This window comes from Monodelphis domestica, chromosome 1, assembly GCF_027887165.1.
Source record: "Monodelphis domestica isolate mMonDom1 chromosome 1, mMonDom1.pri, whole genome shotgun sequence".
Taxonomy (NCBI): Eukaryota; Metazoa; Chordata; class Mammalia; order Didelphimorphia; family Didelphidae; genus Monodelphis; species Monodelphis domestica.
The window spans coordinates 40,321,231-40,348,927 of record NC_077227.1 but is presented as its reverse complement, the minus strand read 5'-3'; the positions used below and the strand labels follow the sequence as shown (position 1 = coordinate 40,348,927).

The 27,697-nt window shown below is 36.6% G+C and overlaps 1 protein-coding gene across 10 annotated transcripts in view; it reads left to right on the top strand.

The window, feature by feature from the left end:
* Positions 1 to 27,697, top strand: part of CCSER2 (coiled-coil serine rich protein 2) — a 190,554-nt gene that overhangs the window by 31,030 nt on the left and 131,827 nt on the right. Inside the window, exon 1 of one of the 10 annotated variants that reach the window (XM_056797350.1) lies at positions 27,514 to 27,678. The exons of 7 other annotated variants lie outside the window; for them this stretch is intronic. The gene's annotated coding sequence lies outside the window, so the exon portion shown is untranslated. Of the gene's footprint in view, positions 1 to 27,513; positions 27,679 to 27,697 lie in introns of those variants that run through there. 2 more of the 10 variants (XM_056797369.1, XM_056797322.1) reach the window with 2 other exon arrangements.

Here is a 27,697-nt window from a genome sequence, read left to right as displayed (position 1 = left end):
CATGGATTTGAGACACTGCATATAATAATAGACATTTTTCATATGTTGGTCAGTTCAGCAAAAGTTTTCTTCTTTTTTTCTTTTGCTTATGTTTGTATTCTTAGCCCTTAGCACAGTACATAGTATATGGTAAGTACTTAATAAATGCTGATGACTACTTTTTTTTATTCCTTATTATAAAAGATGGTTCTCCAAAGTGGGGAATTGTGGGTGACAAAAAACAAGATACAAAAATTTATTCAAAGTAAATATTAATTTTGAGATGAAAATAGAATAAAATGAGGAGTTATACTAAATGACCTCTGAGTCCCTTTCAGCATTAGGTCTATCTGGGCTGGGAGGATGGGACCACTGTCAAATCTTTTATATCTAACCTGGGAGATATAAAGTCACCTTTGCTCCTGCTAGCTTAAGGTTGGCCTGAGTGGAATTCACCCTTTCTCCCTTTATTTATCTATGTTTATTTGTTTGCTTGTGTGTTTGGCAACCACTACCTCTCCTAGTTTTCCCGAGTTCTCTGTCACATAAGATTCATCTTGGAGAGAAGGCTGCTCCCATTTTTCTATATTCCTTGATGATAACATACTAAGCTCAGGGGGTTTTAAAAAGAGATTTGCTATAAAATAACATAGGGGAAGCATTTCCAAATGACTCTTCACTTACCTGTCACTTTCTCCATTCAGGAGTTATCCTTCTGGGATTATTTGGATTTCAATATTGAATTTTGGAAAGTAGAAAAGTCTTCCAGATCAGATGAGGATTTGTATGCATGGAGATCCAGTAGAGGAGTAGAGGTTTTCATGGGATCAAGCTCTTCTGGCTTAATCCTGGTTCTAGTACCAAATAAAGGGCATCAGTCATCCACATCTTAGTTACCTCCTGCCTCAGCACTTCTACATGGCCATATCCCTAATGATAACCCAATGAAAAGTTTTTTGCTTTGGATCTTGCTGGACAAACTATAGCTGAGCCTTTCAGAATCTGCTTCTCCCAAATTGTTTTAGGTAAATGGAAATGTACAGTGGGAAGCTAGTACTTCTCTTCAGCAGTGTCTCTAGTTTTGTCTTTCACAGATGACTGTACCTTGGAACATGACCATAGAAGGAGAAAAGTATCATTCTCAATCCTCAGGACCTGAGCCTAGAGAAGTTCTACTGTATATCTCACCTCAAAGACAATTCTACTTGTTGGTTTCAGACTTTGTACTCACCCTCCCCCTGCCTAAAAGTTGTTTGTGATGCTCCCTTGAAAGTTCTGTCACTTTTTCTCTGTCCATGTCTCTGTGGGTCCCTTCTGTCTTTTTATCTCTGTCTCTGGTACACTCTGGCATATGTTCTCTGTTTCTCTGTATGTCTTATGTGTCTGACTGTCTCCCCCCCTCTCTCACATACACACACACACACACACACACACACACACACACACACACACACACACACCTTACCTGATATAAGATGGTTCACTTGAAGTGGAATGCTAACCAGATTTTTTGATTACTTCACAGAAAGGGACTTCAAAAGCCATCTGCCCAAGACTCCTCCTCTAAGAACTTTAATAAGTGATCACCTAGTCTTGTTCAAAGTAACATAGTAAAGAGAACATTTTCCTTATTTCAACCCTAAATCTATATCTTTGCATCTTTTACCCATTGCTCCTAATCCTTAGAAAGAAGCAAAAGACTAATTGTTCTTCTACATGATAGTTCTTCAATCAGGTCCGTTGTTTTATATTGCCAATTGCACATAGAAGCAATTTAAACATTCATTTTCTCACATTTTGGATTCCAAATTCTTTTCCTCCCTCCCCCTCCTTGAGATGGTAAACAATTAGATATGGTTTATACATGTGCTTTCATGTAATACATATTTCTATATTCATCATATTGAGAAAGAAGACACAGCATTTAAAAAAACTAGAATAAAACAAAGTGAACAATAGTATCCTTCTATTCAGATTCATTCAGATGCCATTCGTTCTTTCTCTGGTGGTGGATAGCATTTTTCATCATGAATCCTTTGGAGTTGATAGACGTTCTTAACCTTTATTGTTTCACAAACCTCTTTGATAATCTGATAGTCTATGAATCTCTTTGTAAAATAATGTTTTAAAATATTTAAAATGAGATATATATGATTATGAATAGAACTAATTATTTTAAAATATAATTATCAGGATATTTTGTATTAAAAAGTTCATGGAACCCCGGGTTAAGAATATCTAGGAAACCAGTGAACAGTAACAAACTGGCATTGGGAACCATGGTGAATGCTACAGGCTCTGTTCCAGGTAATTTCTAAGATGCTGTCTGGAATTCTTCTCCATATATGTCTCACCCCTCCTAGGCGTGACTTGAAAGTCTATGCTGGTGGTGAGACCCTGATAATATGGCTTGCCTTAACTGTTTTTCTTGGCAATTTTCCATGCTTGCAACCCTCAGCTGTTCCAACGTCTGCTCTACTCTGCAGCTGTCCCTTTAGTTTATGAATGAATTAGCCCAGTTAGGGGAGGGAAATGTAGTTGAATAGGAGCAAATCACACTTGAAGGGAATCAGGAGGGGCAGAAATATGTAAAATATCAGCTGTCAAGGCCCATCCTTCAAAGATTCTGTATGTAGGCTGTTATGCCCCATGATGATTTTGTAAAAAATAAGATACACCATGTATCTCATGATGCTGAATGTTCTTACCAATAGAGTCTGATTGATGTGAGTTACATGTGGCTGAAACACAATTGTAGTCCTGTAGTCTTGTAGCAACATCTGTCTCTGCAGAACAGGTGCACTCATAACAGTTTGGCTGTTTTAAAGTAACAGTATATTTTGGTAAAAAGCCGTCTTGTCGGCTGCACATAGAATGTTATGTGTTTGCAATTCTATCCATTTTTTAAGCAAACTGGTCTTGTGAACCAAAAGAAGGAGATTTGTTGAGAAATGATGTCAGGATTGATCTTCAGAGATCTATATTTATCTAAGGCTTCTTTTTTGAAGCACAGGAAGGGAATGCCAGGCTTCTTTAGGGCATCTTTCTAACGCCACATTCTTCCATTGTTGAAAATGGAGAAGATTCTCTGTAGATCCATACTTCTGGAGAATTTTGAACCCTCTTACAACCTTCATTTATATGTGTCTTTATTTTCCTGTTCAAATATTCACTAGCAACTTCATAAGCCAACCTATAAGATCACGGAATTTGCAGGTAGAAAAGGAGATCATCGTGCATAAGACTCTAGTTTTATAGAGGAAAAGATGAGGGTTCCCATAACTTATATAGGTAGTTAGAAGTAGAGCTAGTATTCAAACTCATGTTTTTTCAGACTCTGTCTTTTCTTATCATACCATGTTACCTTTCCAATGAACTACTTCACAGGGAGTTAGTTTTTGCTTGAAAAGATCTCCAGATCTCCAGAAGTTATAATTGTACAGACAGGTCTGAAGGAGAATTAATGCAATTTCGAATAATAATAAGGAAGTTTCAGGCTTCTTAAGAGGATTTTTGTTATAACATGCTATTCCATTTTTAGAAATGGGAAAACTCCTTTCCTTTCCTTTCCTTTCCTTTCCTTTCCTTTCCTTTCCTTTCCTTTCCTTTCCTTTCCTTTCCTTTCCTTTCCTTTCCTTTCCTTTCCTTTCCTTTCCTTTCCTTTTTTCCTTTCCTTTTTTATTTCCTTTCCTTTCCTTTCCTTTCCTTTCCTTTCCTTTCCTTTCCTTTCCTTTCCTTTCCTTTCCTTTCCTTTCCCTTTCCTTTCCTTTCCTTTCCTTTCCTTTCCTTTCCTTTCCTTTCCTTTCCTTTCCTTTCCTTTTCCTTTCCTTTCTTTTCCTTTCCTTTCCTTTTTTCCTTTCCTTTCCTTTCCTTTCCTTTCCTTTCCTTTCCTTTCCTTTCCTTTCCTTTCCTTTCCTTTCCTTTCCTTTCCTTTCCTTTCCTTTCCTTTCCTTTCCTTTCCTTTCCTTTCCTTTCCTTTCCTTTCCTTTCCTTTCCTTCCCTTCCCTTCCCTTCCTTCCTTCCTTCCTTCCTTCCTTCCTTCCTTCCTTCCTTCCTTCCTTCCTTCCTTCCTTCCTTCCTTCCTTCCTTCCTTCCTTCCTTCCTTCCTTCCTTCCTTCCTTCCTTCCTTCCTTCCTTCCTTCCTTCCTTCCTTCCTTCCTTCCTTCCTTTCTCCCTTTCTCTCTCTCTCTTGCTCAGAGTCACAGAGCTAGGAAGTATCTGAAGCAAGATTTGAACCTAGGACTTCCCTTCTCCTGGCCTGACTCTCTATCCTTTGAACCACCTAGATGCCCACTTATAATTTCTCATTAATGACTGAAATGATAATATCTAGGACAACTAGTTACCATTGCCTAACCCTTACCACTCTTCCGCTTTGGAACCAATACTTAGTATCGATTCTAAGACAGAAGGCTAGTGCTTTCTAAAAAATAACATCGTTCATGAACCAATGAACTTTGATCCTTACTCCAGCTTATTAAAATTGTTTATTAAATTGAGGAAACTGTTCCCATAAACTTTCACTCATCTTCCTCTCTGACCCTTTGTCTCTGTTATCCTTGGGTCTCTCTCTTTATGACCAACTTTTTTAGACTCCTAAATGTAAATAAACACTGTGACTGAGTATACAATTTTTTAACAGTGTAACAAAACATAGTAAAGGGAAATAATTTATAATGTATCAGCTATGAGAAAGATCACTGCAAAGTCTTCTCTAATCAGAATTGTTGACCTCAAATCTGGAAATACAGTCCCAACACCAATTAGAGACTTTTCTCAAAAATTCTTTATATGTTTCTTTATAGGTTAAAATAATTATCTCACTAAAGAAATATTCTTTATCCTCTTTCTTCAACTACTTCAAAACAGTTTCTCTTCAGTCATAATAGGTAATAGTGGCGGTCCATAATGTCAGTTAAATTTCCTTGAAGATCCCTTATAAACTAACAACTAAACTATAAATGTCCAGAATTCCATTGCTTCTTAAAGATACAGTAACAAATTTGTCAGGAAAGTTATTGAAGTTGGTGTTACAGAGATTAGCAGCGTCCCTGCTCAGGGTCATAAATTAATGAACAGTCCATGCCTATGTCCAGTTGGTCTTAAGAGTTCTGGGCCATCTTTATAGACATCATTCCTTAGCTAAACTGGAGATGTGGTATGGATAGACTCACACAATGTGGATACCATCTTGATTTCTTACCGTTACCAGAGTTCCCAGATGTCTGCATTATAATCATTCACTTTGCACTTTTGCCATTCTCGTAGCTTAACCCTTACCACTCTTCTGCCTTGTAACCAATACATAGTATAGATTCTAAGATGGAAGGTAAGGGCTTAAAAAAGGAAAGAAAACTCCAAATGAGGTCAAGAAGAGTCAAAGAGTACTGAAATGACTGAAGGAAGTGAAAACACTGAATGTCAATAATTGACTAATTAGAAAAGACCCACCAGAGACATTAAGATTAGGTGGAAAACAACATGAAATTTTTTCTTACCTCTTTATTAGTATTATCTGGGTATTTAAGGAATAAGAAGGGTTGATATCAGTTGCTACTAGAAAATTAGACTGGTACACCTTGTTACCTTTTATTGGATTGGATTATTTTCTTTTTTTTTAATTTTATTATTATTATTTTTTAAACCCTTTCTTTCAGTTTTGGAGTCAATACTGTGTATAGGCTCCAAGGCAGAAGAGTGGTAAGGGCTAGTCAATAGGGGTCAAGTGACTTGCCCAGGGTCACACCACTGGGAAGTTCCTGAGGCCATATTTGAACCTAGGACCTCCCATCTCTAGGCCTGACTCTCAATCCACTGAGCTACCCAGCTTCCCCCGGATTGGATTATTTTCAGAGACAGAGTCAGAGGATCTATGATTTATTCAGTGTGGGAACTCTCTCCACCAATGCCAATAAGGTTTACCTGAGGTTCAGAGGCCATAAGTGGCTTGACTGTGATCAACATTATTTTCCCAGGGTCACATAGACAATATGTGTAAGGGGTAGGACTTGAACCCAGATTTTTCTGACTCCAAGGTCAGTTCTCTATGTTACCTCTAAGTTTTTAGCTTGAAGATGACAAAACAACAACAACAACAACAACTTAGACTTATGCAGTCTACCTTCAAGCTAAACCAGTTGCCAAATCACTGGGTGCTTTTGTTTAGTCCACTCAATTTCACTACATCCTATGGCCCTGGTTGCTAAATCCAACATGCTGAAGTCCTGTCCAGAAGACTCAATTAACCACTCTGAGCCAAATACCACCCCCTTGCAGGTACTTCAGCAAGCAGACGATTTAATGGCAACCATGTTCTACCAAAGTTGGTCTGTTAGCAGCATTTGCTAATAACCTTTGCTATTTTTGTTCAGTTGTTTTTCAGTCAGGGTTTCACAATCCCATTTGAGTTTTCTTGGCAAAAATACTGGATTGGTTTGCTATTCCCTTCTCCATCACCGTCACCTATACCTTAACCATCCATGTTGCCAGCAAGCTCAACTTTGATTCTAGAAGGTGATAATGGAACCTTACTTTGAATCTACAACCTCAGTGTGGCATGGGAGGTCCAGCAATGACTTCCAGGTCAGGAAGAGTTATTGTTGACTGTACACACATAACCTTTATCAAATTACTTTTCTTGTCATTGAGGGGCTAGGAGGGAGGGGAGAGAATTCAGAAACTGAAATTGTAAAAAACACAGGTTAAAAAGAATTTTATAAAGGAGTTGCTGACCCTGACCATACAGAAGAAAATTTTTCAACAAACAGAATCAACCCATACTAGAAGCAAAACAATATTTATTGCATTCTGGGATTGATTTTTAAGAAATCAAAAAGAGAGTAATGTTCCAAGAGAACACAAAAGGTCATACAAAGTACTTTTTACACAAAAATAAACTCCCAAACCAAAAAGGTGACAGAGAAAATAACTGCAACGTTATTAACCTGTCTGCCAATTACTCATGTCTGAAAAATTGTTGTCAGAATGGTCTATGAATTGCTGAGGATCTCCCTAACAAAACATGAGAAGAAATGGGCAGATTTTGGAAATAATTTTCTACAATAAGTTATATCTTTATGCTTATGTGGTTAGTTGTAAGGGATATAGAATATGTATAATGAAAGAAAAATAATATACTTAAGTTAGGACCTAAGCCAACTGTGTGATGCTTTGTGTGATTAAAGATATCACAGAAATAAGATATGGGAATATCCATATGGACAAAACTATTTAGAGCAGCTTTTTTTTTGTTTGTTTTTAAACCTTTATCTTCTGTCTTAGAATTGATTCTAAGCATCAATTCTAAGGCAGAAAATTATTAAGGAATAGGCAATTGGCTCTATCCACTTAGCCACCTAGCTGCTCTCCCCTGCACCCCCCCCATATTTCTTTAGGAGAATAAGATTGCCCATTTTCCTCTGGACGACTGACTGTCTCTTAAATAAATAAACTTGGCATTCATGAGCTTCAGTATTAGAGGGCTATAGGATCCAACAAGTTTTCCATGAATTATGCTGAATATATTGAAATATACTGAAATATATGAAATATACTGAATAATGAATCACATGTTAAAATTGTTTCTACATATAACTGAGGAAAATATTACTGGGATGTACTCAAGGTGCAGAATAAGACTACATTGTCAGTAATAAAAATAATCATTTTTATGGAATTTATGCAGCTGTAGCAACAAATGCCAGACCTAAAAAGAATAAGGAAGAAAAAAACCCCAGCAATACAAATATAGGAAATCCTGAATTGTTGGAAAATTTGAAAGCAATGATCATGTTTAATTGCCTGGAAGCACCATGATCACATGACCAAATGGGAGCAAGCATGAAATGTCCACACCGTCTGTTTTGTTGACTCATCTGCTCCATACTTTGTTTAAAAAAAGAAAAGGGAACTGGTTTTCAATGACTAGCAATCTTCCACTGCTAAGGTACACATTCCATACATTGTATGTGTTTGGGTGCCCCTTCCCTCAAAGGCCAACTTTTCAGCTGGTATTCTGGCTAGGTGACAAAGTTTGTATGCTGTTCCCTTCCTGTCCTAGGTTCTGCTAAGATTTAAATTACTCTCCATGTCCCTGTTCCTGAAAGTTTATCTATAATAGGAGTTTTTAACTGGAGGTCCATGGACTCCTATGGAATCTGCATATAGATTTCAGAGGACCAGGAAGCTTAGATGGGAAAAAAATTTACATCTCTATTTCCACTAATCTCTAACTGAAATTTAGAATTTCTTTTCATTATGAACTAGACAATAAACCACATTAGCAGCATCAGAACTCTTACCAACAGAAATCAGAGATATCTTTTCATATCAAATTACTATTGCTACAGATGTCTCTGAATATCATTTACACTTACCACTACTTTGAAATTATTGTTTTTATTAAACTGACTTTTAGGTCACATGTGATTATGCTTTTCCTATCTATAGATGGTTTTTTCCCAACGTAATAGGCTTCCTTTGTAATCTTATGTTGTTGTTGTTGTTGTTTTACTTTATGCATTTAAAGTTATTATTCTGAAAAAGGCTCTTATTGATTTCACAAGATTGACTTTGCCAGAGAAGTCCAGGACATAAAACAATTTAAGAACATCTGACCTAGAAAATGAATGATCTCCTATATGGTGTTAGAATATTCCATCTCTCTCCTCTTCGATTCATACAGTATATAGATTCATCTTCTAAATGTCAACAGTATATAGATTCATCTTCTAAATGTCACATCATGTCCATTTCCAAACCCTTGAGATGCCTCCTCTTTGCTGATACAATAAAATCTAACCTTCCTTGACTAATATCCATGAATTACTGTAATTTAGCTTCAAACTACCTTTTCAGAATAATCTCAATTTCCTCTCACTCAAATGCTCTATGCTCCAGTCAAATTGGACAACTGGCTTTCCTTCAAACATTCTATTTTCTGTCCCAGTCCCTTTCTGTATGCCATTCCCACCATTTTAGATTTCCTTCTGGTTATTTCTTTGAGGTAAGCTCTAGCTTTATGATATGATACCTCCTCAGTGAAACCCAATTGACTTTTTTTTAACCCTTACCCTCTTAGAATCAATACTGAATATTGGTTCAAAGGTAGAATTGCAGTAAGAGAGAAGCAATTGGGGTTAAGTTCTTTGCCCAGAATTACACAGCTAGGAAATGTCCAAGGCCAAATTTGAATCCAGGACCTCCCACCTCCAGGCCTGGCTCTCTATCCACTGAGTCACCTAGTTTTCCTAAAACTTAACTGATCTTTCTTGATTCTTTTCAATACTAGTGCCCCACCTTCTATCAATTTTTCTAATTTACCTTGTCAATATCTTATTTGCTAGTCTATACACAGATTTTGCATATTGTCTCTCCCATTAAACACCAAATTCCTTGAGAATGAGGGCTATCTTTTGCCTTTCTTTATATCTCTTGGGTTTAACACAGTAACTAATTAGTAAGTGCTAATTAATGTTTATTGACTGACTAATCATCCTAGCCAGAAATAAGCTCTCTTTCCTCTGAACACCTAGAACACATTTTTTGGGTACCACTCAAATGAAACAACACAATTTGTAGGTCCCTTGAGGGCAAAGGAACATATGGTAGAAGCATCATTTACAGTGAAAAGAAGACTGGTTTTGGCCTTAGAGGACCTGAATACAAATCTTGCGTTTGTGTGAGCCACTCGATTTCTTGGAGCCTCCATTTTCTCATTCATAAAATAGGGGTAATAATACCTGAATGACCTACTTTGGGTTTATTGGGAGGCACAAATGACATAATATATAATTGTTTTTGTGGTTCAGTCATTATGTCCAATTTTTTGTGATCCCATTTGGGGTTTTCTTGGCAACAAGATTGGAGTGGTTTGCCATTTCTTTTTCTAGCTCATTTTATAGATGAGAAAACTGAGGCAAACAAGGTAAAGTGACTTGTCTAGTCTCATGCAACTAGTATATGTCTGAGACCAGATTTGAACTCAGGAAGATGAGTCTTCCTGACTCTAGGCCTGACACTCTATCCAGTGTGCCACCTAGGTGACCCAGTGGAGGTATGGTATTATTTAAATTTCAGACAAGAATCAGATATTAAAAAAAGTAAATGAATCTAGATAAGAGGCAGGGTGGTGATGGTCTCTAGCATTTGCCTTGAGGGAAAACTCTTAGTCATTTACTATTTCTGAAATATTGAGAGAGGCAGGGCTTGTATCAATACCACAAAAAACTTTCCAGTAACTTCTTAGCTTCTGATAAGTTATTGGACAATTGTTACCTTGAACTGACCATCCCCATGTGTGGCTCTAACCAATAGGCACTCTCCCCACCAAACCTCAGTAATATTCAAAAGTAAACATTGGATCAGAGTTTTAGAGCTGGCAGGGACTCGAGATGTCACTTAGTCCATTTCTTTCATGTTACAGAGCAGATTAGTGTAACGACTGATCCAAGCTGAGATTGGAACCCAGGTCTATTAATTCCAAATCCTGGCTTCTTTCTACTACATCATGTGAAGGCTGGCATAGACAAACATTCTGAAGATGATGTGAGACGGAAAGAGAGAGGACTGAAAATTAATCATCTCCTGGCTTGGGATGGTGTAGTAGTATGAGAGAAGGAAAGGGCAATCCAAGAAATTATTTGATAGAATTCTCAGGATAATGCTAAAGTCAAAGAAGGAGAGTCTCAAGAAGGGCAAGGGCACTCAATGAAAAGCATTAAATGCATAATGAAGAAGGGTCAGTGGACCCTCTAAAGAATGAAAAAGGTTACCTGATGTGGCTAGACACTGTAGACCTTGGGGGAAAAGCATAAATGATAGTATTATGCAATACAGTAGAAAGAGTGACAACTCTGGAGTAAAATAACCTGAATTCAAATCCTGTCATTTTTTTTTTACTATATGTATTACCGTGGGCAACTTACTTAACTTCTGTTTGCCTTAATATCCTCATTTGTAAAAATATGGACATTGTCCTGGATGATGTTCTAAAGTTTATTCCAGCTCTAACTCAGCTAGGATGGCACAGTGGATAGAGTGCTGGGTTTGGAGTCTGGGAAATCTAAGTTCAAAACTGGCTTCAGACACCTATGTGATCCTGAGCAAGTCACTCAATGTCTGTCTGTCTCAGTTTCCTCAACTGTAAAGTGGGAATATTAATATTATTCCTCACAAGGTAGTATGGTGATTAAATGAAATGAGATAGTATTTGCAAAGTGCTTAGCCCAGTGCCTGACACAGAGTAAGAGTTTAAGAAATGCTTTTTGACTTTTCCCTGCCCATCAAGAAATAATCCTGTTTCTTGAATATTTTTGTTTTTTCAGATGTGCTTCTGTGTAAAATACACTTGCTTATCATGCCACAAAATTATAAACTATCATTTCAGCATACAAAAATTGACTGTGAATTATCATTATAATTCCTGCTCGAGCAATTTCAGAGTAAGGGCCAAGGGCTACCTTGGTTTTCTTCTCTAGCCTCTTTGCTTTATCTGTTCTATGTGGCTAATCTTCCCCTAAAAGCTAAGCTTTATCTGTATCTGTAAGGAGGATTATAATGACTTACTGTAAGCTAATAGCTATCTGCTAAGACACATGGTGAATACTCTAGAGTAATTCAGATGAAAGGGGGAGTAAAAAGCTCCTTGGAAGTCAATCTTGCATCTTTGCAGGACTTGTTTGTTTTTTTCCTTCTAGTAAGGAGTAGTTTCTCTGCTCCTCAAATGTGAATATTGAAATGAATCCTCAGGACACCACAATTATAATATACATTATTTTATTTTTTTAAACATTTACCTTCTATCTTAGAATCGATATGAAGTATTGGTTCCAAAATACAAGAGTGGTAAGAGTTAGGCAATTCGCTCAAGTGACTTTCCCATGGTCATACAGCTAGGAAGTGTCTGAAGTCATATTTGAACCCAGGACCTCCCATCTCCATGCCTGGCTCTATCCATTGAGCCCCAATGATACACATTGACATTCGTTGTTTTTGAAATGAGCTTCTTGCTTTCTAAAGTGTTTCATTTAAGGTTGGCTTCCTATTTTATTTTGAAGTGGCAACTCATAATTAGTTTGGATCAGTAATTTCTTGAAATCATAGATGCACAATTTTCAGCTAGTATGAATTCCACATGAGGCAAGCAAGTAGTTCTGTCATCTGGCTAATCTTATTTACAACAGGTTCAAGGTATATAAAGTCAGCTAGGCCTCCTACCATGCTTGAGAGCCCTTCTCTTCCACCCTTACCATAAGGACAATAACTATCCTAGATGTCTTCCTCTTTCATCTCTAAGGTTATCATGTTGGTATCTCAGTGCTCCAGGCCCTCCTCCATCCAAATGTCAAATTGATCTTTCCCAAGCACAGTTCTAAACATGTCAGCCCACTTTTCAGTGAACTCCATTACCTCTCTATTACTTCCCGAATCAAATACAAAGCCCCTCTGATTTTAAAAGCCTTCACCTCGCCCCTTCCTCCCTTTCCAGTTTTTCTTACACTTACTCACATCTACACCTACTCTGTAATCCAGTGACACTGGCCTCCTTGCTCTTCCCTGCATGATATTTACTCACTCCATACCTTTTCCCAGGCTGCCCTCATACCTCAAACACCCTTCCTTCTCATCTTTGCCTCCTGGCTTCCTTCAGGTCTAGTTAAAGTACCAGCTTCTGAAAGAAACCTTTCTGTGGCCTCCATTTCAATGTCTTTCCTTTGAGATCATCTCTAACTTACATTGTTTGCATGTGGTTATTTACACATGATCTAGACCATGGAGAACAGGGACAGCCTTGCCTTTCTTTATATCTTCAGTGTTTAGCACAAAACCTGGCAACCCTTTGATTGTTGATTTGCTGACTAACACATAAAGATGATCCCAAATCCTACTTTATTTATTTTATTTATTTATTTATTTATTTTTACTTTAGCTTGAGTGCAGTTAGGTGGTACAGTAGATAGAGCACTAGCCTAAAGTCTGGGAGACATTTTCCTGTGTTCAAATCTGGCCTCAGACATTTACTAGCTATGTAACCCTGGGCAAATCATTTAACTCTATTAGCATAAAGAAAAAAGAGAAGGAAGAAATAGAGAAAGAGAAAGAAGGGAAGAAAGACAGAAAGAAATCTGAGTTCAATGTAAATTCCTACAGCTATGTTCATTCCATAAAATCTTTTCCCCTCCTTAAATATTCATGGTCTCTCTCTCTCTCCCTCTCTCCCTCTCTCTCTCTCTCTCTCCCTCTCTCCCTCTCTCTCTCTCTCTCTCTCCCTCTCTCTCTCTCTCTCTCTCTCTCTCTCTCTCTCTCTCTCTCTCTCTCTCTCTCTCTCTCTCTCTCTCTCTCTCTCTCTCTCTCTCTCTCTCTCTCTCCTTCTTTCTGATCACGTAATGGAAGAATCTCTCTATCCTTCATTAAGTTAATACCAGAACCTCTCCATAAACTTCAAATTTTCTTCTATCCTCTCCTCTCCAGTATTCGCTCCAAATAGTCATCTCCAAATCATAAAATCAACAAATCTCCAAGTTGGAAGGAATCTTTGAGGCCATATAATCCAACCCATACCTGAAGAAGAATCCCCTCAATAATATATCTAGTCTTTTCTCGAAGAACTCTAGTCAGAAGGAATTCACTACCTCTCAAGAAATTAATGGAATCTTTTGAATAGTTCTGATTGTTAGGAAACTTTCCTTTATATTAAAGTTAAATCTGCCCCTGCAATTTTCATTTATTGCTCTTACTTCTATTTTGTGGGATCAAGTCTGATTCCTTTTCCGTATCACAAACCTTTCAAAAACTTGAAGACATCCATCATGTCCTTTCCTTTGCACTCCTTCCCACATCTTCTCTTCTTCAGGTTCAGCATTATCAGTTCTTTTAACTAATCTTCATCCATCATCTTGAGATCCTTCACCATCTTGGTCATCCTCTTCCAGACACTCTCCAGTTTGTCACAATGTATCCTAAACAATAGTACATAGAACTGAGCCCCAGAAGCCAGTATGGTCTGACCAAGAGAGAGCACTGAAGAACTCCCACCTCCCTAGTGCTGAACTCTATGCCTCTCAAGGGACCCTAAGATCAGGTCAATTTTCTTAGATACCATATCGCAATGTTGAGTCATACTGAATTACAAAGTCTACTGAAACTCTGGAACTGCCACCTAGTCATTCTTCTCTCCTCTGATACCTTTGAAAGTTTTTTAAATGCAAGTATAAAATTTACATCTCTGCCAACTGAATTTCATATCATTTTAGATTTGGCACAATCTAGCCTGCTGGAATTTGTATGGATCACAACTGCCACTCAATGTGGCTGCCCCTCTGAACTTAGTGTGATAAACAAATGAGATAAGCAAATCATCTTGGCTTCCATCCAAGACACTGATAGACATGTTAAACACCCTAGGGTCAAACAGTACAGAACATTAGAATATAAGCAGTATCCTAGAGACTTTCCCAGTTGACACTGAACCATTAATGACTATATTTTGGGTCTGGTCATTCAGTCGTGTCTGAATTCACTAAACCAGGGGTTTCAAATGACAATGGAAGTATTTAGTTTGTTAAACTTTTCACAAATACAGTTTAATCTGGCTCTTACTTTTTTTCTTAGATCCTTATCTTACATTTTAGAATCTATACTGTGTATTGGTTCTGAGGCAGAAGAGTGGTAAGGGCTAGGGAGTGGGGTTAAATGACTTGCCCAGGGTCACACTGCTAGGAAGTATCTGAGACCACTTTTGAGTCCAAGATCTTCTCTCAATCCATTGAGCCACCTACCTGCTCCCAATCTCATTGTTTCTTTTGCTGCTTTAGGCCCAAGCTCTGCTCAAATAGTTACATGAAACCATACTATTGTGTAACCTACAACTCTCAATCTTTTCCATAAAAATGGTATTTCTCTATCACAGATTGTAACACAGAGTTGTCACTTCTTCCTAAGGTTCTCATCGTTTCTTTCTTAACAGCTAGTTGTCAGGAAGTGGAGTCAAGACACTCATATCTGCTCCTTTATGAAAAACCGTCCTTTTTTCATTAAAAATGAATTGTGTAATGGGGCATCAGGGAGGATAGAAGTGGTAGGAATAATTATCAGTCATCTTGGAAATGTAGATATGTATTTATATAATATACACATGTATGTAGACATGTATTCATATATCTGTACACATGTATATATGTGTGTATATACATACACACAAACATATATACAGAATTTAAAATATCTTACCACTATTTCTTTCCTGACATTGAACTTTGAATATGACACAAAACTTCAATGGGAGGGGGAAGTTAGGTGGTTCAGTGGATTGAAAGTCAGACCAAGTGACTGGAGGTTCTGGGTTCAAATTTGACCTCAGCTACTTCCTAGTTGTGTGACCCTGGGCAAGTCACTTAACCCCCAATGCCTGGCCCTTACCATTTTTCTGCCTTAGAACCAATACACATTATTGATTTTAAGAAAGAAGGTAAGGTGTTTTTGTTTTGATTTGTTTTGTTTTTTTTTAATTTCAATGGGAGCAGAGGATAGTCCCTATACTTTTGGCTATGTAAACTATTCAAAATTCTTTCACATTTAGTTTCCAAGGTGTGGTGAGAAGCTAAACTTAAGCCTATAAGCAGGGATAATTACCCTGTCTGGAATTTAGGCAACACTACCCAATACTTTATTACTAATAGCAATAGTTACTCACAGCAACAAATAATAACACACCATGAGGAATACAAGAAAAGTATAAGGCAGAATATTGTCCCTCAAGAAGCATTCATTGGAGAATGAAGAGGTAAACTCATGAAATGAAAAGAGAATAATAGCAAGCAGTGTTGTGGGCAGAGTAGAGGATTGAATATTTGTTGAATTAAGTGATAAAATACACATTGCATATAACAGATGCTTGAATATTTGAATGAATGAATGAACTAATGTATAAAATTACATGTGTGGTACAAAAGAAGGAAGGAAACAAGCTATTATTGTTCCCATTTTACAGTTGAGAATACTGAGGCTAATAAAGACTAAGTAACTTGCTCAGAGTCACATAGCTAGTAGATTCTGAGGCTGAATTTGAATTCAGGGGTTCATGACTGGATATTCAGTACTCTGTTTTCCCACCTGGCTCTCTTAGGATGTAAATTCTGTAAAAATTTGAGGAAGGGGTAAATAATTGTGGAATCACAATAATTTTACAAGTCTTCATCAGTAAAATGATACTTGAACTTGAACTTGAATAATGAGTTGAATTTGATAAGAAAATATTCTAGGTTCCCAATAAGCCAAAAAAAAAATAATAATATGGGAAAGAGAATGTCAGAAAGTTGGGAAGAAAGAGTAAGATACCAGAGTAAATGGAAGGAAGGAAACATTTCTATTGTGGAGAAGCAGGAGCTAAGGTGCAAGTGGAAGCCTTCATTTATTCATTTGCCCAAAGACTTTATTATATAGGTTTTTTTTTTCCTAATTGCTTGCAGAAACCATTTTTAACATTCATTTTCTGACATTTTGTGATCTGATTTTTTCCCTTCAACTCCCCTCCCTGAGACAGCAAGCAGCAATATGATGTAGGAAACCTCCATTTATTTAGACATATTTCCCTCTAGTGCCTTGTACAATTCTCAGTACAAAGTACACACTTAATACATGCTGCTTCTTATTTTTGTGGAAAGATAGGGTGGTGCCAGATCATGGAGGGCAGAGGCAGAGAAATCAGGCTCATCCTGTGGATGAGTTATTATTTGTGCTCATTTTGTATGGAGAAACGGATAATTAAAAAGGTGACTGGCTTATAGTTATAATAAAAAAAGGCCCTGAGATACTGGCCTCAGACTACTGCTCACAAATCCTACTGAAAGAACAGAAGGAGGAACATTTAACATTTTTTATTAGTGACTTAGATAAAAGCACAATTGATTTTCTTAGCAAATTTTCAGATGACACAAAGCAGTAGGTATAGCTTTTATGATAAAATTCATTAAACATTTATTAAGTGGCAACTATATGTCAGCCATTATGCCATGTGTGGAGGATATAAATAAGAAAAAGAGATATTCTTTGCCCTCAAGGAATTTATAATCTAATGAGAGCAGATGACACACCATTGAAAACTGAAAAGGGGGCAGGGTTCCAGCACGCATCAAAACAGAGATGTGATGTTCTATGCAGAAGAAATCAAATAGAGCTGCTGAGGGATGATGGGAAAATGGTGTGAAGGCTTTGAAGGGAGTTTAGTGCTTTACCCTCTGGCCCTTTAGTCATAGGGGAGAGGTAACTGAGTTAAAATGTTGAGTATCAAAACTTGAACTGAGATTCCAAAATTGGAATCCACATCCAGGAAGATGACATTTAATAAGAATAAATGTAATCAAGAAATATAATCAGGACTTACAAGAAAGAGCGGGCAAAGATTCTCAAAGACTTTCCTGAAGGTACTCAACCAAAAGCAAAGCCTTAAGAGAGGATTGCAACATATCAGATTAACTAACCCATTGATTGCCTAGAGAAGAAAAAGGCCAAATTAGCTCCTGAAATGAAAACTATTCAAGAGAAAATTGGAGATTTTGAAGGAAAAAAAAAAAAAGCCTCCATAGACATCTTCAGAACCAGAAAAGCAGCAATTGAAGGAAGAAAACAAAAAGCTTAAAAAAAGAACTGAAGAATTTGTATCCCTCATTTTTTGAAGAAATGGAAGACCTGAAGTACAATTACAAGGAAGAAATTATATATATATATATATATATATATATATATATATGTGTGTGTGTGTGTGTGTGTGTGTGTGTGTGTATGTATATATATATGTATATATATATATAATTTTGGAGGAAAAGTTAAAAAAAAAACCTGTAAATAATTTCATGTTAGACCTGAGAGTAGTGCTAGTTTTTCCAGGCAGCAGGAAGCTGAAATGAATAGCCCTAATAACTTACTTATCTACTGATAGTATTTCTAATTCTAACTGTAATCAACTAATTTCTATTTTAAAAAAATTAGAAATAGTAACCAAAAGTAGAAATAGAAATAGACAATGTCTGCACTAAAGAGTTTGTGTATTTACCTGTATAATTCCAAGTAATTGAATTATTTGATGAATAACATTTGTGATTATATGTAATATGTTTAACTTATTAAGAAAACATTTTTTTAATTTAATGGATATATGGACTTCTGATTTAGAAGTTGTCTGTTCCGTATCCTTTTTTACATGAGTTTCCAAATCCATCATTAATGTTCTTGAAATTGTAATACATTAAAGGTTGAACTGCTTTCTATAAGGGAAGCTTATAGGCCTGTTATTAGAGCCAAACAATTCAGAATTAAAGTTTTAAAAAAATACAGTTCTGTTGTGCTTCTTTAAAAAAAAAGAATAAATGAAAACTATTTCTCTGGATTAAAAACATTAGTTTTGGAGGCATAAACTAGGTTTCAAATCCTACTCTACCATTTCCCAGCTCTGTGACCTTGGGCAAATACATTTACCCTTCTGAGCCTTAGCTTCTTCATTTGTAAAGTAAGGGAATTAGATTATGTGATATCTATGGTTCCTTGTAGTTCTAATTTTTAGCAGTCAATTAATCAATGAACCTAAAATGCCTAAAAATTAGGCATATCCTTTATGCCAAGTGCTATGATCCTAAGATTAAGGATATACAGCTAAACTTTAGCTCCTGGGAAAAGGACCTGGGGTTTCAAAGGATGACAAATGATAGTGTTGCAGTGGATAGAGTGCCAAGCTAGAAGTTGGAAGACATCCTCCTGATGAAACACATACTAGTTATGTGACTTTGGACAAGTCACTTAACCCTGTTTACTTCACTTCCTCATCTATCAAATGAACTGGAGAAGGAAAGATGGCCAACCACTGTAGTATCTTTGGCAAGAAAACCTCAAATGGGATTATAAAGAGTTGTATACCACTAAAACAATTGAGCAACAACAAAATGTCAATAAGAAAAAGCTCCCTAACAATTAAGGCAGTCCCACAGAAGAATGGACTGCCTTAAGAAATCCTAAGGAGTTCCTTATCTTTTGGGGACATCAGCTAAAGGCTAATTTATGGAGATGGTCTTGGGGTAATTCTTGCTTAGATATACATGGAAAACTTGATCTCTGAGGTACCTTCCAGTATTTAGATTTATGGAATCAAGATGTAGTTGTTTCTCCTGGCTCTCAGTTTTTCTACAGTGACTGGGAATGGAAGATTTCTCAGGAAATCTCTGAATTACATTTCAAACCACTCTAGGTCCATTCTTCCAGAGAAAACTCAAGGAGTTAACTATTAGCAAATGTAAGGGTTTTAAAAAGAAAGGCACTTGATATTTTAATTTTGAATAATGCTTCTTTGAGATGATTCACAGGGTTTTATGTCTCTAAATAGAAACGAGAAAGGAAGGATAGGATAGGGAGTTGATTCAATTGGCTTGTGTTATGAAGTAGAATGAAGATATTTTCACTTTTTTATTTGAAGAATTACATTTGTAAGATGGCAATATCTTGGATTATATTGTCTAATTTTAAGTTCCATTTTATCATAAAGCATTTCTCTTATCTCTTAGTGGGTGCTTAGTTTAGACAAGTCAAGCAAATAAATCATAGTCTATAGAAAAGGGATTTCTGGTTATATTATTTAGCTATATTCATCTCCAGGTTGGGGGAAAGCTTTGACTTTCACTCATGAAATGCATCTTTATATAAACATGTTGGGTTTTTCTGCTGATCATCCACTAAGGACATGCTGTGATGCCCCATTTTAATGTTAAAGTGACTGAACTTTTAATATTATGCAAGAGGAGCACAAGCTCTGATAGGTTCTAATAAGCTGAAAAGATTTTGAACATGGTCCAATACTAAGCTGTCAATTTGGAGGACCAACTAGCCATGTTCAGAGAGACCTATCATTACATAAGGTGGGTCAATTGTTGATTTGGTTCATGTTGATCTATCTTTTCCCTAAAATGCTACAGTATTTACATTCTCCACTAAATATTCAATTTCATTACTCATAGTTCATTCATTCATTCATTCATTCAAACATCTATAAGCTCATGACACTATCATTTAAGATTTGTATAGGATCTGAATTGAAGGAAGAAGTACCCACTTGGACAGCATCACAAATCTTTAAAAGTACTAAGGGAATGTTATTATTTTGGCACGGAAAAATATGATCTCTTGATCTTCAGTACAGGCTAGTTGAAATATTTTTCTCATTTAATTTTTATAATGGTATAATCATTTGTTAATGATGCTTTGGTTTCACAGGGTCAGAGACACAGAGCTGGAAAGAAACTTAGCAGCCATCTAGTTCAACATCCTCCTCCCCCTGCCCCATTTAACAAATGAAGAAACTGAAGCCCAGAAAAGCAACATGTAACATATAGCAAGAGAATGCTTGATTTGGAGATAAGAAGACCTGGACTTGAATCTCACTTTTGACATTTACTAGCTGTGTGACCCTGGACAAGTCACTTAATTTTTTCCCCCTCCTTTTCTTTCTTCCATTTCTTTCTCCTTTCTCTTTCTTTTCTTCCTTCTTCCTTTTTTCTTTTTTTTTTAAACCATTACTTTCTGTCTTATAATTGATACAGGTACCATTTCCAAGGTAGAAGAACAGTAAGGGCTAGATAATTGGGTTAAATGATTTGACAATGTGTTACATAGCTAGGAAGTGTCTGAGGTCATATTTGAACCCAAGTCCTCCCAACTCCAGGCCTGGTTCTCTATCCACCAAGCCATCAAGCTACTCTAAATCACTTAATTTCTCTGAGTCTCAGGTTCTGCATCTGTAAAATGAGAATAATAATAATACCATTAACTTTGCATGTCTTTTGTGGAGATCAAATGAGGAAATATATGTAAAGTATTTGAAAAGCTTTTAAGTACTCCATGAATGTGGATTATTATTAGCTTGCCCAAGGTCATACAAGCCTAGGATCAAGCCCATGACATGTGACTCCAAATCCAGTGGTATCTCCACAGTACTTCACTGTTTCCCACATTAATGTAACCCATTCTCAATCACTTTGGGAACATATTATGTTTTAGCCTATCAAATTTAGAAACACATTTAATGTTATTGCTTATATCATGTGACAAAAGGAAATGCAAAAACTTAGAGTAGTAGGGATAAAAGTTAGATTTCAGAAAGTCAAGGGAGTAGGTGATGAAGAAGTGGAAGTAGTGATTCAGTTGATATAGTGGTTTGATATGAAAATAAAGTTAATTAAAATGGAATAAAATTATTGAGAGATGGTGAGATTGAGTTAACTTTTTTAAGATAAAAGAGATCTCAGCATCTCTGAAACTAAATGGAATTAAGCTGTTATATAAGGAGGAATTTAAGATATTAGTGAGTAAGGTATGACAATAAGATCTATGACTAGACAAGAGGAAATGGGACCCCTAGCACAGAAGCAGGGATAGTTTTCTAGAGAAATCTCTTCCACTGAGATTACATGTATCATCAACACAGGTGGGAGGGACAGAAAAAAAAATCTCAGACTCATATCTGAACAAAAATCCCCTCTACAATATGCTCAAGAAGTGGGCTTCTATCTGTTTGAACTCACTAGATCATTCCTTTGCTGAACAGGTTGAATTGCTAAGAAGGTTTCCTTCTCTCAGGTCAAAACCTGCTTCTCTGTATAATATTTGAGATATAGTCTGGCCAGGGCATAGTGTAGCGAGACTATTACCTGGGTACTATTATCCTCTTAATGCAGTCTAAATGTTCTGGACACTATGATCCTCTTAATGGATTCCAAGATTTCATTAGAATTATTTTTTGGCTGACATTCAGACTGAATGCAGACACAAGCTCTCTTGTAAACAAATCTATGTGAACTTTAGCAGAAGTCACACCCATCATGTCTCAAACAACAGAAATTTGCTGTCAAAAGTAGGGATAGGGAGAGTGGAAAAGACAGACATGGAACAATAATCAGCCAGGCAACAAAGATGAGGTTTCTTTTCAGTAGCCAATGCCCCTAGTGCAGGCAGCTAACAATTAACCTTTGAAAGCAAGAGATCTGAGAAGGGAAATCTCAGTCTAACTGTGACAGGTTATTACAGTATAAGACACTATTCAGAACTGAAGTTGGAAAGCTAGTGAAGGACAATGTATAAGGAGTGTGTGTCTTTTCCTTGACTAATCCTCTATAAAAGGGGTTATTATAGATTCGAGGAGGTTCATGAAATTGGATGAGGAAAAAAATGACATTTTTATTTTTTCTACTTACCTCTAAGTACATTTAGTATTTTCTTTAGTTGTGAGTATAGGCAAACAATCATTCTGAGACAGGGTAAATAGACTTCACCAACCTACAAAGGGGTTCATGATACATAAAAGGTTAAGAAGCCATGATCTGTAGAGTAGACCTGGCTTGGGCCTCCAACAGAGACTAAGGTCTCTCTGATCTCACTGGTTATTTCCCTCTGGTAAAAATCACTAATTTAGGCTATATCTCTGAATTCTTCAGTTCCACATTGATATATACCAGGAAAATAGAGATGTAGAAAGGAGATCTGGTCTCCTAGAGACAAAAAAGTACCAAAACTATTTTCCTTTTACCCCAATTCAAAGATGACAATTTAGAAAGAAATATTCTTTCAACCAGGGTCTGATCCCAAAAGGATTTAGGGCAGATTTTCATGATTAAAAACAATTAAATATGTAGTCTGTTAGTATGTCCCCTTAAATATTACCAACCTGAATGAAATAGGTAATTATTGAGTCAGAAGAAATGACAAATAGTAATTAAGATAAATATGGGAAGACATGTATAAACTGATACAGAGCAAAGTATGGAGAACCATAACAATAAACATAATTACAATAATATGAATGAAAACAACAATGCAAGTGAGCTAAACTCAGATTACTTGTAATGACCAATCTTGACCCCAAAGAACAGATGAATATTTACAAAAATAGAAAATGTACAGATTAAGAAAATAAGAAATAGAGAATTTAAGTAATTTAATATAAAAAAATCAGAAAAATATCAGAAAAAGAAATTCAGTAAGTCACAAAGAAAAAAAAAACCAGAATCATGTTAAACATTGAAAGTTAGTTCCAATGTTATATAAATTATTTACAAATATAAGAAAAAAAGAGATCCTACTGTGTAATTAGGATTTGCTCCCAGAAACTCTCTTTCCCAGCTTCCCATGTTCCTTTTGGTGTTATGTGCTAATGTAGGGAGGATGTATTTTAATCTAGCCCCACCTCTTGCTCTCTTCTCCTGGAAACACAGCTGTGGAGGTGGGGTGAGGTCAGAAGTAGGAGAATTTTACTCAGGTGTCTTTTACTCAGGCTTCTACTTTTGTCCTTTTATTTCTTTTACTTCAAGTGATTATTAATAAATTTTATAAAATATAATACTTGGAGTTATTAGATATTAATTTAAATTTTACACTACCAAATTTCTTTTGTTACAAATGTGTTTTTTTACTCAAACCTGTGAGAATCAAAACTGAGAAAGAAAACTATAGACCAACATTCCTAACAAACATTGATGCAAAAAGATTAAATAAAATATTTATAAAGAGGTTACAAAGGTGGTATCAAAGTCAAATAGAAATGAAGGTTAATTAAACATACATAAGGATGCCCACAGATGGCATATTGACCGAGAACTACATATAAACATTTTCTATATTCTATTAGATTTTTACTTACTTTGTTAGTGTTGCTGTTAGTTATGTGTTTGATGCCTCTGGGCTACAGTAACATATCAGAAAGATGATATAATATGACTAGATGGGATTTATCCTAGAAATGTAGGATTTATTTGATATTAGAAAACATATCAGCTAAATAGACTATATTAACAATAAAAACAACAATCATATAATTGTATCATGAGGTTCAGAAAAGCTTTTGACAAGAAACAGTAGTCAGTTCTGCTAAAAGGACTGGAAAATATAGGAAATGACCTTTTCTTGACATATGAAGCTGAACCCAAAGATGTTAAGTATCTAAAACTATCTAAAACCAGGAGATAGCATTATATGCAATGGGGATAAATTAGGAGCCTTTCCAATAAGATCACTGGGAAAACTAGGCTATCCATTATCAATGCAACTATTTAATATAGTGCTAGACATATTTATATCCTATTTTTGCCTTACCTACATATTTGGCATTCTCTTTGTTTTCACAAGAATTCACAATGAAGAACATTTTAAACCAGTCATTAGTTCACAACTTTTTCCAAACATGAAAATCTTTTGTATCACAATTCTCAGACTCTCTTATGATAAGTTTTAATGCTCATATCTATTATGGATTATGGATTATGGAAATATTTGACAATAACAAAAAAACAAAATCCTGTGGTAAGTCCAGTAGCCTTTTAAATGGATTTGCATTTTATTTATCAAAATGGTATCTACAGATACTCATTACTATACAGAACTTCTAATGTTCAGACTAAGTAGTAGTTGGAGATCCACAGACCCAGAGTTCAACTTCTTGTCCTTGCAGTGTCTATTTACTATACATGAAAGAATTTGTTAAATGACTATGTGCTGGGCACTGTTCTAAGCTCTGGGAAACAAAGACAGAAATGAAATAGTCCCTGCCTTTAAGAAGTTTACATTTTGTCTGGGAAGCCATTATGTACATATATGAATATATATATATATAAATATATATATATATATATATATATATATATATATATATATAGTAAATTCCATGGTGATATGGAGGGAGGGATGAACAAATGGTAAGAAGGGTTAAGGAAAGGCCTGATACAGATGATATTTCAATCAAGTCAACAGGTCCCTATCATATGCCAGGAACTTTGAAGGAAATCTGGGATCCCAAGAGATGGGGGGGGGGAGGGAAGAGAGAGGCCATTCTGAGTAATGGAGTTGGTGCAAAAGTATGAACACAAGTTGGAATGTTTTGCCAATTTGGCCAAAGTCAAAGGAAATCTATCTTGATAGCTTTTAATATTCAGTCATTCCCTCTCTCCACCAAGCCTTTCAACTTTAAAAAAAAAATTATTTAGAATAGTTTTCCATGCTTACATGATTCATGATTCCCCACCCCCTTTTCTCCCCCCTCTTAGAGCTGACAAGCAGTTCCACTGGGTTATACATGTATCATTGCTTAAAACCCATTTCCATGTTATTCATTTTTGCAATAGAGTGATCTCTTAACATCAACACCCCAATTATATCCTCATAGAAATGTGATCAATCATGTTTTTCTTCTGTGTTTCTGTTCCCACAGTTCTTTATCTGTTTGTGGATAGCGCTCTTTCTCATAAGTTCCTCTGGATTGTCCTGAGTCATTGCATTGCTGCTAGTAGAAAAGTCCATTACGTTTGATTGTGCCATAATGTATCAGTCTCTGTGTACAATGTTCTCCTGATTCTGCTCCTTTTACTCTGCTTCAATTCCTGGAGGTCTTTCCAGTTCACACGGAATTCTTCCAGTTCTTCATTCATTTCAGCACAATAATATTCCATCACTAACAGATACCACAATTTGTTTAGCCATTCCCTAATTGATGGACACTCCCTCATTTTCCAATTTTTTGACACCACAAAGAGCTTGAGTATAAATATGTTTGTACAGGTATTTTACTTATTATCTCTTTGGGGTACAACCCTAGCAATGGTACGGTTGGATCAATGGGCAGATAGTCTTTAAAGACTTTTGGGCATAATTCCAAATTCAAACCTTTCAATTTTGATAATTATTGTACAACTAATAAGCCAAGTGCCATCAATCTAAAATATCCCAGGGTCCAAGTTAAAATAGATTTCTTTTAGGTTAATGATAAAGACAAAATGGGATGATTTATCTGCATGTTATTTGCATATCTGCAAAATGAAATGGCAGAGTTGGAGTCAGCTGATCTAGGTTAAAATGCTACCTCTATCACAATGTATAGCCTTTGACAAGATGCTCTATTTCTCTGGCCTCAGTTGTGTCATCTATAAACTTTCCTTCTCAACCTTGATGATCTTATTATTCTTGATAGTCAACTAGCCTCTGTTTGAAGATCTTCAGTGAGGAGAAACTTACTACCATCTAAAAATGCTCATTCTATAAGGAAAAAACCGAATAAGTCTACAAGGGTCATTCCATATAAGTTGTCATTTCAGGTTGCAAGTGACTGCTGATGCTCTATAACACTTGTGACTCAGGGCTTTTGGGCACTAAAATAATAAAGAGCTTACTAATTGGTTGCCAAGACAAGAGCTGATGATTCATAGACCTTTTAAAAGAGGAAATAGTTTCTGGCTGAAGCCTCTTGGATGTCACTCTCTAGGTAGCTTGATATGCTAGCATAAATTATTGGTGATAGTTTTGTGTGCCCAAGGAAGAACAGATGACCATTAATCTGTTCCTTGTTCATTAATAATGATAATAGCTAACATTTATAAAAAGCCCATGTTCTAAGCACTGTTCTAAGCACTTACAAAGATTATCTCCTATCTTTACAAGAACCTTGGGAAGTCTAGTAGGCAGTCTCTCCTGCTTTTGGGGACCTTATCTATCACATGATAGTTTATTAGTTGGTAGTTTTACACTTCTAATACCAAGGAAAACTTGGAGAAATATTAGAAGCTTGGCAGCTGGAACAAATGTCCTATTACAACCTTAGGGACAAATCATTTTTTTACCTCTACCCTTGCCCCACAGTTTTCTTCATTTAAAAAAAGCAAGGAGGCAGCTGGGTGGCTCAGTAGATTGAGAGCCAGGCCCATAGATAGGATGTCTTGGGTTCAAATGTGACCATAGACACTTCCTGGTTGTTTGACCCTGGGCAAGTTATTTGACCCGCATTGCTTAGCTCTTACCACTCTTCTGCCTTAGAACCAATAAACAGTATTGGTTCAAAGATGGAAAATAAGGGTTTAAAAAAAAAAGGAACCTGAAACAAATTTCCAAGTCAGTATCCTCTCTTAGGGTAGCCAGGTGGCCTGACATTTTGTAAAACCAACATTGTGAAAGTAGACCAACTTTTTTAGGGTAAAACTACGGTATTTCCTGGTATTTCCTTCTCCCTCTGACTCCAACAGGAGCTGGGCTTTTATGATTTGGAGAGTTTGTTTCCCTGCACTAGTGTGGGAGGTCAACAATAGGTGTTTTTTGTATCGAATACTTTGTCTACCTATTATGCGTACACAGACTTGGTTTCTTCAAGGCCTTTACCTGCATCTCTTGACTCTCCCACAAGCCTGGGATCCAGTGGATTGTGAAATCGAAAAAAAAGATTAAGGGTTTAAACCGAGTCACCGGGTGTCAGGAAGCAAATTTAGGTTTTAGTCATTGCAAGCTCATTAAACAGAGAAAGAGCCTGACGCTGGGTAGGTACTAGAGAAATCCTTGCTGACTGCCTGACAGTTGATCGACTGTTTATTGGCTCTCTGGAAAGCAGGGGCTGGGGGAGCTGGTTCAGGTCGAAGGACGATCCCGTGTTTTCTGGGATCGCCCCACTCTCTAGTTATAAGAGAAGCAGTAGGCTGTGCTGGGCACATGAGGATCAGTTACCGGCTCAGGACTCCGAAGGACAGGATTCGAGGCTCCGCCCCGTCCGAGGGCAGGAGCCACCAGGAACAAACAAACCAGCTGAGTCCCGGGGCGTCCTTAGCCAAGGTCAAGGTCAAAGGACCCAGTCCCCCCCATTCCCCCATTCGCCTCCAGCGCTCCCAACGCTCTCCCGCTCCACCTATCCCTAAAAAGGTAGAAGGGCAGAGCGCGG